The sequence below is a fragment of the Chrysochloris asiatica genome, unplaced genomic scaffold (assembly GCF_000296735.1).
Source record: "Chrysochloris asiatica unplaced genomic scaffold, ChrAsi1.0 scaffold00198, whole genome shotgun sequence".
In the NCBI taxonomy this organism is placed as follows: Eukaryota; Metazoa; Chordata; class Mammalia; order Afrosoricida; family Chrysochloridae; genus Chrysochloris; species Chrysochloris asiatica.
In genome coordinates, this window is record NW_006408716.1 from 872,020 (window position 1) to 885,819 (window position 13,800).

Sequence of the window (13,800 nt, forward strand, 5' to 3'; positions counted from 1 at the left end):
AATAACATGGAAATTTGTTAGGTACCCTTCATTAGGTTCTGACTCGCAGTAACCCTAGGCACAACAGAAAGAAACACCGCCCTGTCCTGTGCCATGATATTCCATGACTCATGAGTCATTATTTACCAAACTATTATTAATATGTGTAGATATGCTGTTGTTGTGTGTCATGGAGTCAGTTCCAACTCATATGACTCTTTATAGTGTTTCTGAGAGTAGCTGGTGGGTTTGAACTGCCAATCTGTGATTTCTAGTCCAGTGCTTATCCTGCAATGCCACCTAGAACAATTTTATACAGCCCCACACATAGGGTAAATAAAAATGTATTGATGTAGTTCCAATACATGCATGGATTCATTTCAAACAAAATATGTTTAAACATCTCTCTGCTATCAGGGATGCACCATGCTATTTCATTATATACTTGTCTTAGTCTCAGTAGATTGTTTTCAAAATAAAGGATTCTTTTTTGTGCCATGGAAAAATGAACAACTTTCAAACCAAGGCTCAGGTCCAACTTTTAACAAAACTCAAGTGGACATTTTCCCAGTCATTGAAGTTTTGCAGCAAGTTTATGGAAATGGTGCCCCACATGAAACTAGAGTTTTTATATGAATCAAGTGTTTTAAGGAAATTCAAAAAGATCTCAAAAAAAAAAAAAAAAAAAAAAAGCCAAGAGAAGGAAGGCTGCTGAGTTCAATGGATGAAGAAAGTGTAGTAGAAGTCCAAAAACTAGTGGAAGAAGACCACTGAATTACTACTGATGGGATAGCTACTAAAGTTGGGTCTTTTCAATTTTAAGAGAATTTCTTGACCTCAGGAGCATTTTAACTGTAAACATTCTGTAAAAATCAGCTAGCTCAAATAAGTGATATTTCCATGGAAATATCACTTTTAGGCATGATCAAAGCTAATGACAATGTTTTTATGGAACAAATTGTAAGTGGGAATGAGTCTTGGATTTACCAATATGACTCAGACAGAAAGGTCCAATTAAAACACTGGCTTCTGAGGGAATATTCTAGGCCAACTAAATTTAGTGCAAAAAGGTCAGATCAGAAGTTTATGATGACTATTTTGGGTACTCCAAAGCTATAATCTTGATAGATATTTTGAAGATCACAGGAAGACCATGGGGGCCTTATTATGAAGAGATTTTTGAAAACTGAGTACTGCATTCCTGTGATAAAGGCCAGAAAATTGCACTGAGGAATGTTTTTGTGTTTGTTTGTTTGCTTCCCATCACATCAGCAACCTGCTCATGCTTCTAAGGCAGAAAGGACTGTCCTTGGAGAATTTGTTTGGGAAACTCTATTCCACCCACCCTGAATTTGCCTGAATTTGCCTTTTCACACTTCTGTTTTTCACAAAACTTAAAAAATTGAAAAGGAACACAATTTGAGTCCCTCAAAGTTGCCCAAACTACCCTTTTGTTACAGTATAAATTGAAAACCTCTGCATTATTTAGGGAATAATTAAAAAGAGAAACATCCCCTTCATGTGAAGAATATGTCTAGAAACAATAGCTTCACATTTTGATAAATTTGTTTAATAAGGATGTATATGATTTTTTATGGGACTTATTAGGGAAGTGAATGGGTTACAATTCAGAATCAAAAAAGCAACTTTGTACACAGCTGTTCTCCAGTGAGGAAGTCCTCTTCTCTGCCATGTGCAGACATGCCGCTCTCTTGTCTTTGTCTTTTAGGCATGTAGCCTTTTGGCCTATGCCTCAGTCTATGATCCGAGAGCCGACAATTGCTCTGTCGGTCCGTGCCACTGCCTCTGCAATCGCAGCGTTTCTAGGTAGGGATATGATATTGCCTTCTTGTTCTTCCTTCTTGATGGTCCTGGGATCTTCGTTTCTTTCTTCTCAGATAATTTCTTTTAAACCTAGCTGTGTGGCAAAGCAAAACAATGTCAGCCTTAGAGTCCTGTATGCCTTATTTACATATTCCCACCCAGTTACTGGAGTCCTGGTGTGGTTCTGTGAGTTAATGCACTGTTCTGCAAAGTCAGTTTAAGCCACAAGTCATTTGAACTACAAGGTCGGTGGTTCAAGCTCACCAGCCACTCCTCAGAAACCCTATACAGGTTTGCTTTGGGTTGGAACTGGCTTAATGACACACAACAACAACAAAATGCAATATGGCTCTTATTTTTCTTTGTACTTCTTTAATAAATAGCATCTATCACGACTTGTTTATTTTTTTGTCCATTATTAAGGAAATCTATTTTTCTTAAGAACAATTACTCCCTCAGCATTGTATGCTGATTCTATTGATTTAAAGTATCCTTAGATCACGTAGTAAGATAAACACACAGTACTGAGAAAGTGATTGTACTTGAGAAAAATGGGGATTTCTTTAATAATAGATAGAACAACTAGCAGTGAGTTGATTCTAACTCATAATAACCCTGTATGGGGTTTCTGAGGCTATAAAGCTTTATAGGAAGAGACAACCATCATCTTTATTACTGTGATCGGGTGGTGGGTTTGAACTACCAGCCTTGTGGTTAGCAGTTCAATACTTATCCTACAGTATCTTTATATTATGCAAAAGATCCCTGGTGGCACAGTGGGTTAAGCTTTGCGTTACTAACAGCAAGGTCTGTGGATCAAATCCACCAGCCCCTGCAAAGGAGAAAGATGAGGCTGCCCACTCCCATAAAGATTTACAATTGCAGAAAACCTAAGGAGCAGCTCTATTCTGTTGTATATGTCACTATGGGTCAGAATTAATTTGATGAAAGTGTTGCTATTATATAATACAAATATTACCTATTTTAATTTAACCTGTTTTGTTATCATTGTTACATTTATTTTCACAATTTATGTGGAAACTCGAACTTTTATATATCAATTTTCCAATTATGTTTCTTTCCTAGATCACTATGACTTGTTTTCTTTTATCATCAGAAAAAAATTACAATTTAATGTTTCATTACAGATCTGGTAGGTAAGATCATTATATTTGTTTATTGTAAAGAATTATATTTAAATATATCTGTGTCTATTACGTGTCAAGATTTGTTTTGTATTGTAAAAAAAAAAAAAAAAAAAGTGGTCCTATTTAAAAGCATCTGATAGTACTCAGATAATCAGTATTCCCTTAGAATCTGATAAATTCATCGTAGGAATGGGCAAGGAAGCCATGTTAGTACAGTGGTTAAAGTGCTTGACAGCTAATTGAAATAATTGGCATTTCATATTCACCAGCTGCTCTTCAGGAAAAATACGTGTGAGCATTGGAAATCTTCTGGGGCAGTTCTACTCTGTCCTAGGGTGTTGTGAGTCATAATCAAAAGTAAGTTTGCTTTTTGCTTTGGTTCATTAATTGGATTGGGCAAATAGATACTTCTCTGTGAACTCAATATTTTTAGTAAGTTGAATTCCATTTTGAATTATCCAGCTGTCACTTTATGTAGCTGATGCTCAGGTTCAGATCCTGAGGTCATGTTTTCCAATCTATTTTTTGTTTTAATGTTTTATTGTGAATTATGTGATTGTTTACATGGGAGAACATTAGTTTTACATTCATTTTATCATATATTGTTTCATTGCCATGGTTACATTCCCCTCCATGCATCATCAACCAACCAAAGGGTATACACTGTAAGCCTGCCCACCCCCCAGTCGTCAGCACACAGCCCCTCTCCCTCTCTGTGTCTAAAGTCTCCAGCTGCTCCATCGCTCCACGTCATCATCTCTGCCGCCATCTCAGGCATCTCTGCTTCTCTGGGTAGGGTCCCACTCTCCGCTCTTCTCCGTTGATGATTCCAGGGACCTCCGCTCCTTTACTGAGATGCTTTTTGTTTCATGGTTTCTTAGTGTAAAAATTAACCTCATTATAAAAACATTTGTAGAAATTGGGCAATTTTGATTAAACAAGATAAGAAATTCCTAGCTGGCATGAGTCTATATAAGCATGTTTGTAAATTGATGAAAATACCTGAGTTTTTGGAGGGCTTTGCCCTTAGCACAGTGACAAATGTAATTATGTTTGTTTCAGTAAGACATTTGATAGTTTCTATAGCTGGCAGTATAGTTCATTTGAACCAATATGATTAATTCGAGCATTTCATTTTCCTGATTAAAATTCCCTTTCTTATCCCTTTCGATTCCCAGTACTCACCACTCCTGAGTAATTGCTTCCACCACAATAACTTCACTTCACAACTATGTGTTCATGACTCCAGAATCTATATACTTTCATTACTACTCAATTCCTACCTGAATATCACAGCTGGATTCACCCTGTCCCAGAAGACATCTGTCATATATTTTTCATATTGCTATTTGTGTCTTTCTTGTCTTGGGAAAAGTTGCCATGATCTACCTGTTTGCTGGTATGGCACTGTAGGATAAAGCACTGAACTGCAGCGTCAGTTTGAACCATAAGTTCGGTGGTTCAATCTCACCCATTGTTCTTTGGAAATCTTATATAGGGTCACTTTGAGTCAAAACTTAGTTGATGTCACTTAACAACCACCACAATAGCCTGTTTCCTAAATCCAGAAACTATATATTTAATAAAGTTTTCATCCAATACATAGATTACAAAATCATTTAAATCTTTCTACAAAAGAGTCCTTGAATCTGTTCCATCCATTACCTTCACTGACACACGTTCAGAGCTTCGTGTTTTCCCCTTACATACAGTAATAGACTCCATACTTGTCTCCATGTCCTTAGACAATATGATAGTGATGAAGAGTTTGGATGTAAGATGGACACCTGAACTTAACTTGAATCCAAACTTTTTGGCAAGGTGGGTTCACCTTATAAAAATCAAACTTGTTAAGACTGGTTAAGTTTCTTTGGATGTAACATGGGGATAAATATGTTGTTGTTAAGTGTTGCTGAGTAGATTCCAACTCATAGCAACCCTGTATAGGGTTTCTGAAGAGTGACCGATGGGTTTGAACTGTTGACACAGTGGTTCAAACTGACCTGGTGGTAAAGTGCATTATAAGCATTGCACCAGGGATAAATATACTTTCCTTAAATTATTCTTGTGAACATTAAATGATATCATTAAATGAGGAACATAACACAATTCCTAGGAATTATTAAAAGCTATTGTATAAACACAGTGATTCAGAGGTAATAGCTAGAAACACCTCTCTTCAATTCATTCTCTCTTTTATGACCACCAGATGGAAGAATTTTTCAAAACCAGAACTCTGATATTTTTCATTTTCCATTGCATGTATCTTTAAAGACTATTCTGCATTTTCAAGATAAACCACACTCATTGGAATAAAAAATGAGATAGTTTGCCACACACACACACACACACACACACATACATACATACAAACAAACCTCTTTAAAAAATTTTTTGTTGGTGTTAAATATTGTTGAGTTGGCTCTGACTCATAGCAACACTGTATAGTTTTCCTAAGGGGCACCTGGAGAGTTTGAACTGCCTACCTTTTTGTTCACAGTCCAGTGCCACACCAGGAGTCTGTTTCTCCCTGTCTTTCCATATATATGTATGTTGTCAAATGCACCTGAATCCGTTCTGACTCATTGGGACTCTGTATAGGATTGTGGTTCACAGTCCAGAACTGATTTTGCAGTACCACAAGTCTATGTATTCACATGCATACGAGGCGATTGAAAATACCATGGCTTGAGTAAAGCACACCTTGGTCCTCAATGTGATTATCTTTGCTTTTGAACAATTTAAAGAGGTGTTGTGCAGCTGATTTCTCTAGGGCAATACATTTGCTATATTAACTGCTGCTTCTATGAATGTTGAGAGTGGGCCCAAGCCAAATAAAGTCTTTTACAACTTCAGTTTTTTCTCTATTTATCATGATGTCGTTTATTGGTCCAGTGGTGAGGATTTATGTCTTCTTTATATTGAGGCGAAACCCATAGTGAAGGCTGTGGTCTTTGATCTTCATCAGTAAGTATTTTAACTCCTCTTTACTTTTAGCAAGCAAGGTAGTATCATCTGCATATTGCAGGTTGTTTTATGAGTCTTCATCTAATCCTAATGTCATGTTGTTCTTCATATAATCCATATGCTCAGAGTATTTGCTAAGCATACAGATTGAATAAGTATGCTGAATGAACAAAAGTCAATAGCCAGGCTTTTCTTCCTAGTCTGTCTTAATCTGGAAGCTCTGCTATCCTGTCTATGGGAAACCCATCTGATATTTAAAACAAGAACGTCAGAACTCCCAGCATCATAGCCACCAACCACAGTATGACACACTGACAGACATGAATGTGGTGAAAGAAGATTACTGTGTGTGAAAAGAGAGACCTGAAAATGTGATAATTGAGCATCAGGAACTGCAAGTCATAGAAAGTTGTTCTTGCCCCAAAAGCTCACATACTCTGAAAAGGTGACTGTTGTTTAAAGAGAATGTATCCTTAACATTGCTATGTTCTCCTAACTTTTCTGATGTATTATATATTTTTTTCTACATTTCCATGCGATACGTATTTTGTCAATTAATCATTCTTGCCCCTGGAATTTCTTTAGAGAATTTGAAGGTAAAAATGTAAAGAGGAAATTATAAAAAGAAAAAACAACAACACCATATTAAGCATTGATAGAGCAGATTAAGAAGTGATGAATTCGAATGAAAAAAAAAAAAAAAGCAGAAATGGAAATATGATTTTTTAATAAATAGGATTTCATTAAAAACAATAAATAGAAAGTAAAATGCATCATTTTTTCCAGTTACTCCAACTAGATCACTATTCGCTTCTCTTACTACTGATATTCCTCTAAACTGTCCCTGTGTACAACTGCCTCTTAATTTCTAGGGAGAGCTTTGCCACCCTGAAAGTTAATTTCTCATGGCTGAAAAACCTCTGGTCTTTGCCTTCATCAAGGTCTGTTTTTGTGATCAGCTGTGCTTCTCCGTTTCCTTCATCAGAAGTTAGGAGATCTTAGCAATGTTGGGAATACATTCTCTTATCCATATATATATCTATATATGGATAAGTCAAAATTACTGCTACAAAATTATAGAAACCTTTATTAAACACTGAAACTATTATTTCTTGACACATCCTCTACGTGTCTATACACTGCTCATGGTGGTGGCTCCATCTCTCTAACCCATCTCAGGAGAATTTGAGCTCTTTAATTTATACTGTGTCCAAAGGGCACTTTTAGAATCATACAATGATTCAAATCACATTCATTTCAATATTGGGGATTAAAAAGAAGTCTGAAGGGGCACTATCAGAACTGTAGGATGGATAGGGTAAGGTAGCCCTTGCTACCCTTGAAGCATGAGCAGATAGATGCATTGCAATGATTAGGAAACACTATTGTTTGGTGAAACTTTCCTGACCTTTGTCTCACCCATGCAGATTTCACTGCTCTTAGACTCATTCATAAATAAGCCCTTAGTATCACCCTGTGTCCCTTGACAAAATAGATCAATTACCCTTTTGGAATCCCAAAAAAGGGTCACTAAACCTTTTTTTTTTAAATGTTTTATTGTGAATTATATGGTAGTTTACATGAGAGAACTTCAGTTTTTAACATTCATTCCATTGTATATCATCTCATTGCCATGGTTCCAATCCCCGCCATGCATCATCAACCAACCAAAGGTATATCCTAGAAACCTGCCCCCTACCCTTCCCCCTCCTCCCCCTCTCCCCAGTTTTCAGTCCACAGTCCCTTTCCCTCTCTGGATCCAAAGTCCCCAGCTGCTTCATTGCTCCACGTCATCGTCTCTGTCTCCATCTCAGGTACCTCTGTTTCTCTGTGTAGGGTCCAGCTCTGGGCTCTTCTCCATTGAAGGAAGGTCCCAGATAGCTCTGCTCCTAGCCTGTAGAATTAATCATTCCCTTCCTTGTTCCAAATCGCCTACCTTTGCATTCCCAACCCTCATAATCCATCCTGATAAGCATTCTTCACTACAGTATCGCGAGTTACCCATCTGTATTTCCTTTCATCCGCTCTGCCCAGACAGATTGAATAGTACCCACTGGAGATTCTGCCTTCCGCCATGCTCCCTAGCACTAGGTTCCCCCTTGAAGGCTTGTAAGCCAGTCACTTCTTGCCTTTGTAGTTCCCCCATCCCCACTTGAGTATCCAATGTCCAAGTTGCCCATCTCCGTCCACTCTGTGTATGGAGGGGGTGGGAATGATTCTTGCTGTAAGGATTTGTTCCTTCTTTTGAGTTGCTGCTCCATAGGTATAGGTCAAGTTCATCCAGTCATCCGGTCCAGGTCACATGGGTTTCATCTGCAAGTGTGGACGCTTCTGTGCACATGCCCTCTCTTCCCATCAGCCGGTAGCTCCACTCTCCTCTCGAGTCCTCCGTAGCCACTCCACTGACTTTGGGCTCAAGAGTCCTTAGGTCTCCTCACACTGCTTGCCCTCCAGGTCCCCAGCTGGGTCCACAGAAGTCCACTGAACATTGTAGGGTTTAGCTTCATTGTAGGGTTTGCTGCTTCATTGCTGCTTTTACCCCATTTCCCCCCATCAGTGATGTGTGTGTAAACCAATCAGAGTGTGCATTTCCACTGAGTCTTAGTCTTGGAGGGGGGTTTGCGTTGAGAGGACCTGGCCACTTGCCTTGATGTTTTTTAGGGAAGTGAATTGTTTGTTCTTGTAGTAACAGCCCATCTGCCTCCATTTTTCCTGCAGGTCTTTCTTTCAAGAGGTATCTTTTATTCTTCTAGCCACTCTAGGCTGATCTGCTCGTCCTTTCAAGTGGAGATTTCTCATCTCTGGAGATCTGGATGCGGTTCCAGTTTCTACCTATAGTTTTATGTATTGCAGAGGCTCTGTAGGAAGCCTCGTTCACTGGGTATGCTGTAGCCCCATTTTAGGTATTCCAATCAGTCATAGGCAGAAGACGGACTTACAAGCCTTCTAGTGTGATGTTTCTGACTATTCCTTTCTCTCCCTCCCCAGTGTCTACTCTGTATTATAATGCAAGGGAAACCATCACCAAATCTTTTAAGCTGACTTCTCTGCCTTGAATTGAACTGAGCCAGTCAAAGCCCTCAGAAGTCACTTGTTTGACTGGACCTTGTTCTCTGGATCATATAAAAAAATCCCAGTTATAATATATTTTTTGGCATTATCTTCTGTCTTGCTTTAAAGACCAATTGAAAGATCAGCTTTTTGAGGCAGATGCTCTATAGATAATGCGTTTGCTAATATCTTTTTTTTTTTTTTTTTTAAAGAACATTGTTGTTGTTATGTGCCGTGGAGTCGGTTCCGACTCATAGCGACCCTGTACAGGGTTTCCGAGCCTATAAATCTTTACGGGAGCAAAAAGCCTCATCTTTCTCCTGTGGAACAGCTGGTAGTTTCGAACTGCTGACCCTGAGGTTCACAGCCCAATTCGTAACCACTACACTACCTTTAAAGGACATTATAAGGACACTAACACAGTGTATTGCTCAAAGGACTTGTCTGGTGCCATCCACTGATGGCAGAGACAGCCATTTATTGTTTAATTTGGAATAAACCCAGAAACTAGAACCCTAGAAGCAATACTTTTTGACTATCAAACATGTTTGTTGTAGTTAATCATTGTTGGAAGAAAGAAAGTAAACCCAGACAATTTTACCTGATATATGATGAAGTGAACTTCACTATGTAGTTTCTTTTGATGCTGGACAATTTCTCTTTTATTGCAATTTATAGAGACCCTATAGAACAGACTAGAATTGCCCCCATTGGATTTCCAAGGCTGTAATCTTGACTGGAGGGAGTCTTGATGTGGCACTGTAGGAGAGCACTGAACTGTTAACTGCAAAGTTCTATGCTTGAAACCCACCACTTGGTCCGGGGGTCTCTGTAAGTTGGACTCTATGGCACTTAGCAATAACAACAATATTTACTGGAGGAGTCTTGGTGGTGTAAGGGTAAATCATTGGTCTGCTAGCCAAAAGGTCAGTTGTTCGAACCCAGCCAGTGGCTTGTGCAAGAGAATAATGTGGGAATCAGCTTCTGTAAAGATTGTATGTTGTTGTTGTTGCTGATAAGTACTGTCGAGTTGGTTCCAACTCATAGTGAACCTGTATAGGGTTTCTGAGGAGCAACTGGTGAGTTTGAACTGCCGACCTTGCAATTCAAACCAACCTTGAGGTACAGTGCATTATTCTGCAGTCTTGAAAATCCTGTGGGGCAGAATTCTAATGTGTCCAATACGGTCGCTATGAGCCTGAATACCTTCAATCAGCAATGTGATTGGCTGAGATTTTTGGTAAAGAGGTAGGTTTTAATGGTGAACTGGAACAGCCTATCTTTCTTTAGCAGCCAAGCATTTCACCACTGTACCACCAAGGCCTCTGGTTTACACACCTAGAGAAGATCAATTAGCTCAGCAATGAGTTCATTTCTTCTACAATTATAAGCATCCATTTTATAGCTTTACTGAGGGCACCTCTCTTATCTTTACTGTCTCATTCTCTGGCTTTCTGAATCTATTTTAAACACTTAAATTACTAAAATTATTAGTTTCTGGTATCTGAAGCGTACTCTATCTGTGCTGCTTTGCCATATTTTAATGACAGAAACTGTATTTCTCTGCGGGATAAAGCACTAAACTGGAAGGTCAGTTTGAACCTTAAGGTCGGCAGTTCAAACTCACCAGCTGCTCCTGGGAAACCCTATACAAGGTCACTGTGAGTTGGAACCAACCCAATGACACTTAACAGCAGCAATATGCCACTGACTGACTTGTTTTTAGATTGTGTGGTTCCATGTAGGTATATAAAGAGAGAGGAACTCAAGGACACTGGAGAGTTGAGGGAGGGGAACAACTCGCTTCTTCCCACAGGAACACCCTTATAGTAGCATTGAAGTCCTGATTCCTTTTAAGCAATAATTTTGCATTGATGATCATAGAGAAAAGAAGAGAAAGGATGAAATATTTTCTTGCCTTCTTGCAGACCAGGTCATACTTTTCCTGTGGCTTTGCACATACAGGCAAAAAAAAAAAAAAAATGAATTTTTTAGCAGTAATCTGTAGTCTTCATTCATTCATGAAACTGACATCAATTTTAGCAATATACAGATACGTTCATATTTTGGTTTGTTTTCATAATCAGTACAGCATAAAGAACAGACAGACTGCATGAAGATTTATTAGGAGATGCAGGTTTCTCTTAGTTGTTTTTCCCTGAGTTAAAATGCTTTAATTTTGGGAGAAACCAAAGTAAACAGTGAAATCATATATACATATATATATATATATGGAGCTCTGGTAGCGTAGTGGTTACGAATCGGGCTGCGAACCTTAAGGTCAGCGGTTCGAAACTACCAGCCGCTCCGCGGGAGAAAGATGAGGCTTTCTACTCCCGTAAAGATTTACACCCTCGGAAACCCTGTACAGGGTCGCTATGGGTCGGACCCGACTCGACGGCACTTAACAACAACAACAACAACATATATATATATATACACACACACATATAAAAATAAATGAAGCACTTGGTAGGAAGTTAAAATTTCTTAAGGGGCATAGTATAGTCAATTAAATCTACTTCCAAAAAAATATTCCTTAGAATTTATCTAAACCTGCTATCCTATAAAGTAGTTTTGAGATGTATAGACTTAAAAAGAAACTTCTCTCTTGTGTAAGCTATGATGTTCCTACACCCAGAAAGAAAATGAGAAGTCATGGAGAACAAGCATTTGCCCATAATAAGCTGTTTTATTACAGAAGGCAGATTTTTGGCAACACTTTCAAAGTATTCTGAAAAAATGCATGGTGGATTCAAATAGGTATCCTTATGCTGACAGCCAAAAAAAAAAAAAAAAAGTCATCTATATTAAAAAAAAAAAAAAGACTGCAATTTAATCCTAATAATAACTCCCAAAGTAAAGGAATCATTTTAAATAAAAATTACAGAGTCCTTACACTAAGAGGAAACACATTTTGATTTATATATATTTTCAAAATGATGCCTATGATCTTGTCAATGATTTTATTTGAGTAAATATATTTCCAATAATAATGAAATAATAAATACCCTAGTTGTACAAAGTCAGGATTTTGTTCATTGGATTATTCCTCAGACTTTGTTTGCAGCTGTTAAACAATATAGTTGATGTTGGTGAGAAATACACTTTCTGATAATTAGATATTACTACATTTTTTAAAATGTGTAGAATTTTACATGCTGTATCACAAAGAAATTCATAGAAAATGGATAGCTGTACTTGAAAGCGTAATTATGCTGACAAAAGGGGGGATACAATAACACTGCAAATTGTGGCATTGGTTCATGAACTAGATCTCTCCAGACACATTTGTATGATTCCTTTTTTAATCAGAAAAATAACAAACAAACAAAACACAGTATTATGTCTTATTTAATTACCTATCTGCACTTTAAAAGCGAAAGTTTGCAACTTCTTCTGCTTGATAATGACTACTTTTCTTCTTTTAATATATTTTGCTCTTCTCTGTTTTATATACAGTACTCGTTTCCATGTGCATTCATATTTATAAGAAAATTACCATTTAAAATAATAATGTCAAGAAATGTACAATGACTATTAACTATTTAGCCACATGTTTCTATCCTTTTTCAGGTGAGGACTGTTTTTAAAATGTATAATCATGTGGATCTTTAGAACTTACACAGTGAATTCAGTTTTATTATATAAGAAATAAGTAAACAAACAAATCTACCAGTAACCACCTTAAATAAATCATTTGATCAAAAGCTGACAACTCAAAATTGATGTTGTTGTTAGGTGCTGTTTAGTCGATTCACATACAAGGTACCATGTTCACAACAGAATAAAACAATGCTCATTCCAACATTATCCTCATAATTGTTATGTTTTAGTCCATTGTTGCTGCCACTGGGTCAGTACATTTTATTAGGGGGGTCTTCATTTCTGCTGATGCTACACATTGCCAATCATACTACCTTTGTCCAGGGATTGGTCCTTCTTGTCAGGGGTCTTCATTTCTGCTGATGCTACACATTGCCAATCATATTACCTTTGTCCAGGGAATGGTCCCTCTTGTCAATATGTCCAAAATATGAGAGATGAATTCTCACTATCTTTGCTTCTAAGAAGCATTTTTGTTGTAATCATTTCAAGACAAATTTGTTTATTCTTATGACAGTCCATTGTTGTGAAAGCTAAAGTTTTGTGTCAACTTCACTAGGACAGGATTCTCAGTGTTTGGCAGTTGAGATGTATGTATCCCCCACGTTGGGTCCCTGAAATGTGGAATAAGGGCTATTATAGTAGTAAAAGTGAAGTGGAAGCTATTCGAACCGTTTCCACCTATGAAAATAGTAAATCAGAAGCAATACCATATTCCTACGTGGATTGAAGAAATTAGGGCCAAAATCAAGGATATGTAATGGTGGTGTTTCCTCCCACATATCCATTTAACTCACCTATCTAGCCAGTGCAAAAATGAGAGACATTGGAGAATGATTGTTGTTGATATGTGCCGTGGACTCGGTTCCGACTCATAGCGACCCTGTATAGGGTTTCCAAGGCTGTAATCTTTACAGGAGCAGAAAGCCTCATCTTTCTCCTGAGGAGCAGCTGGTAGTTTCAAACTGCTGATCTTGAGGTTCACAGCCTGATGTATAACCACTACGCTACCAGAGCTCCTTTGGAAAATGATGTTGTTGTTGTTGTCAGGTGCCATCGAGTCAGAACCAACTCATAGCGACCCCATGCACAGCAGAACGATACAATGTCCGATCCTGGGCCAACCTCACTACTGCCGCCACACTTGACGCCATCAATGATGCCACCTGGCTGATCCATCTCGTTGGGGGTCTTCCTCTTTTTCTCTGACTCTCCACATTACCCA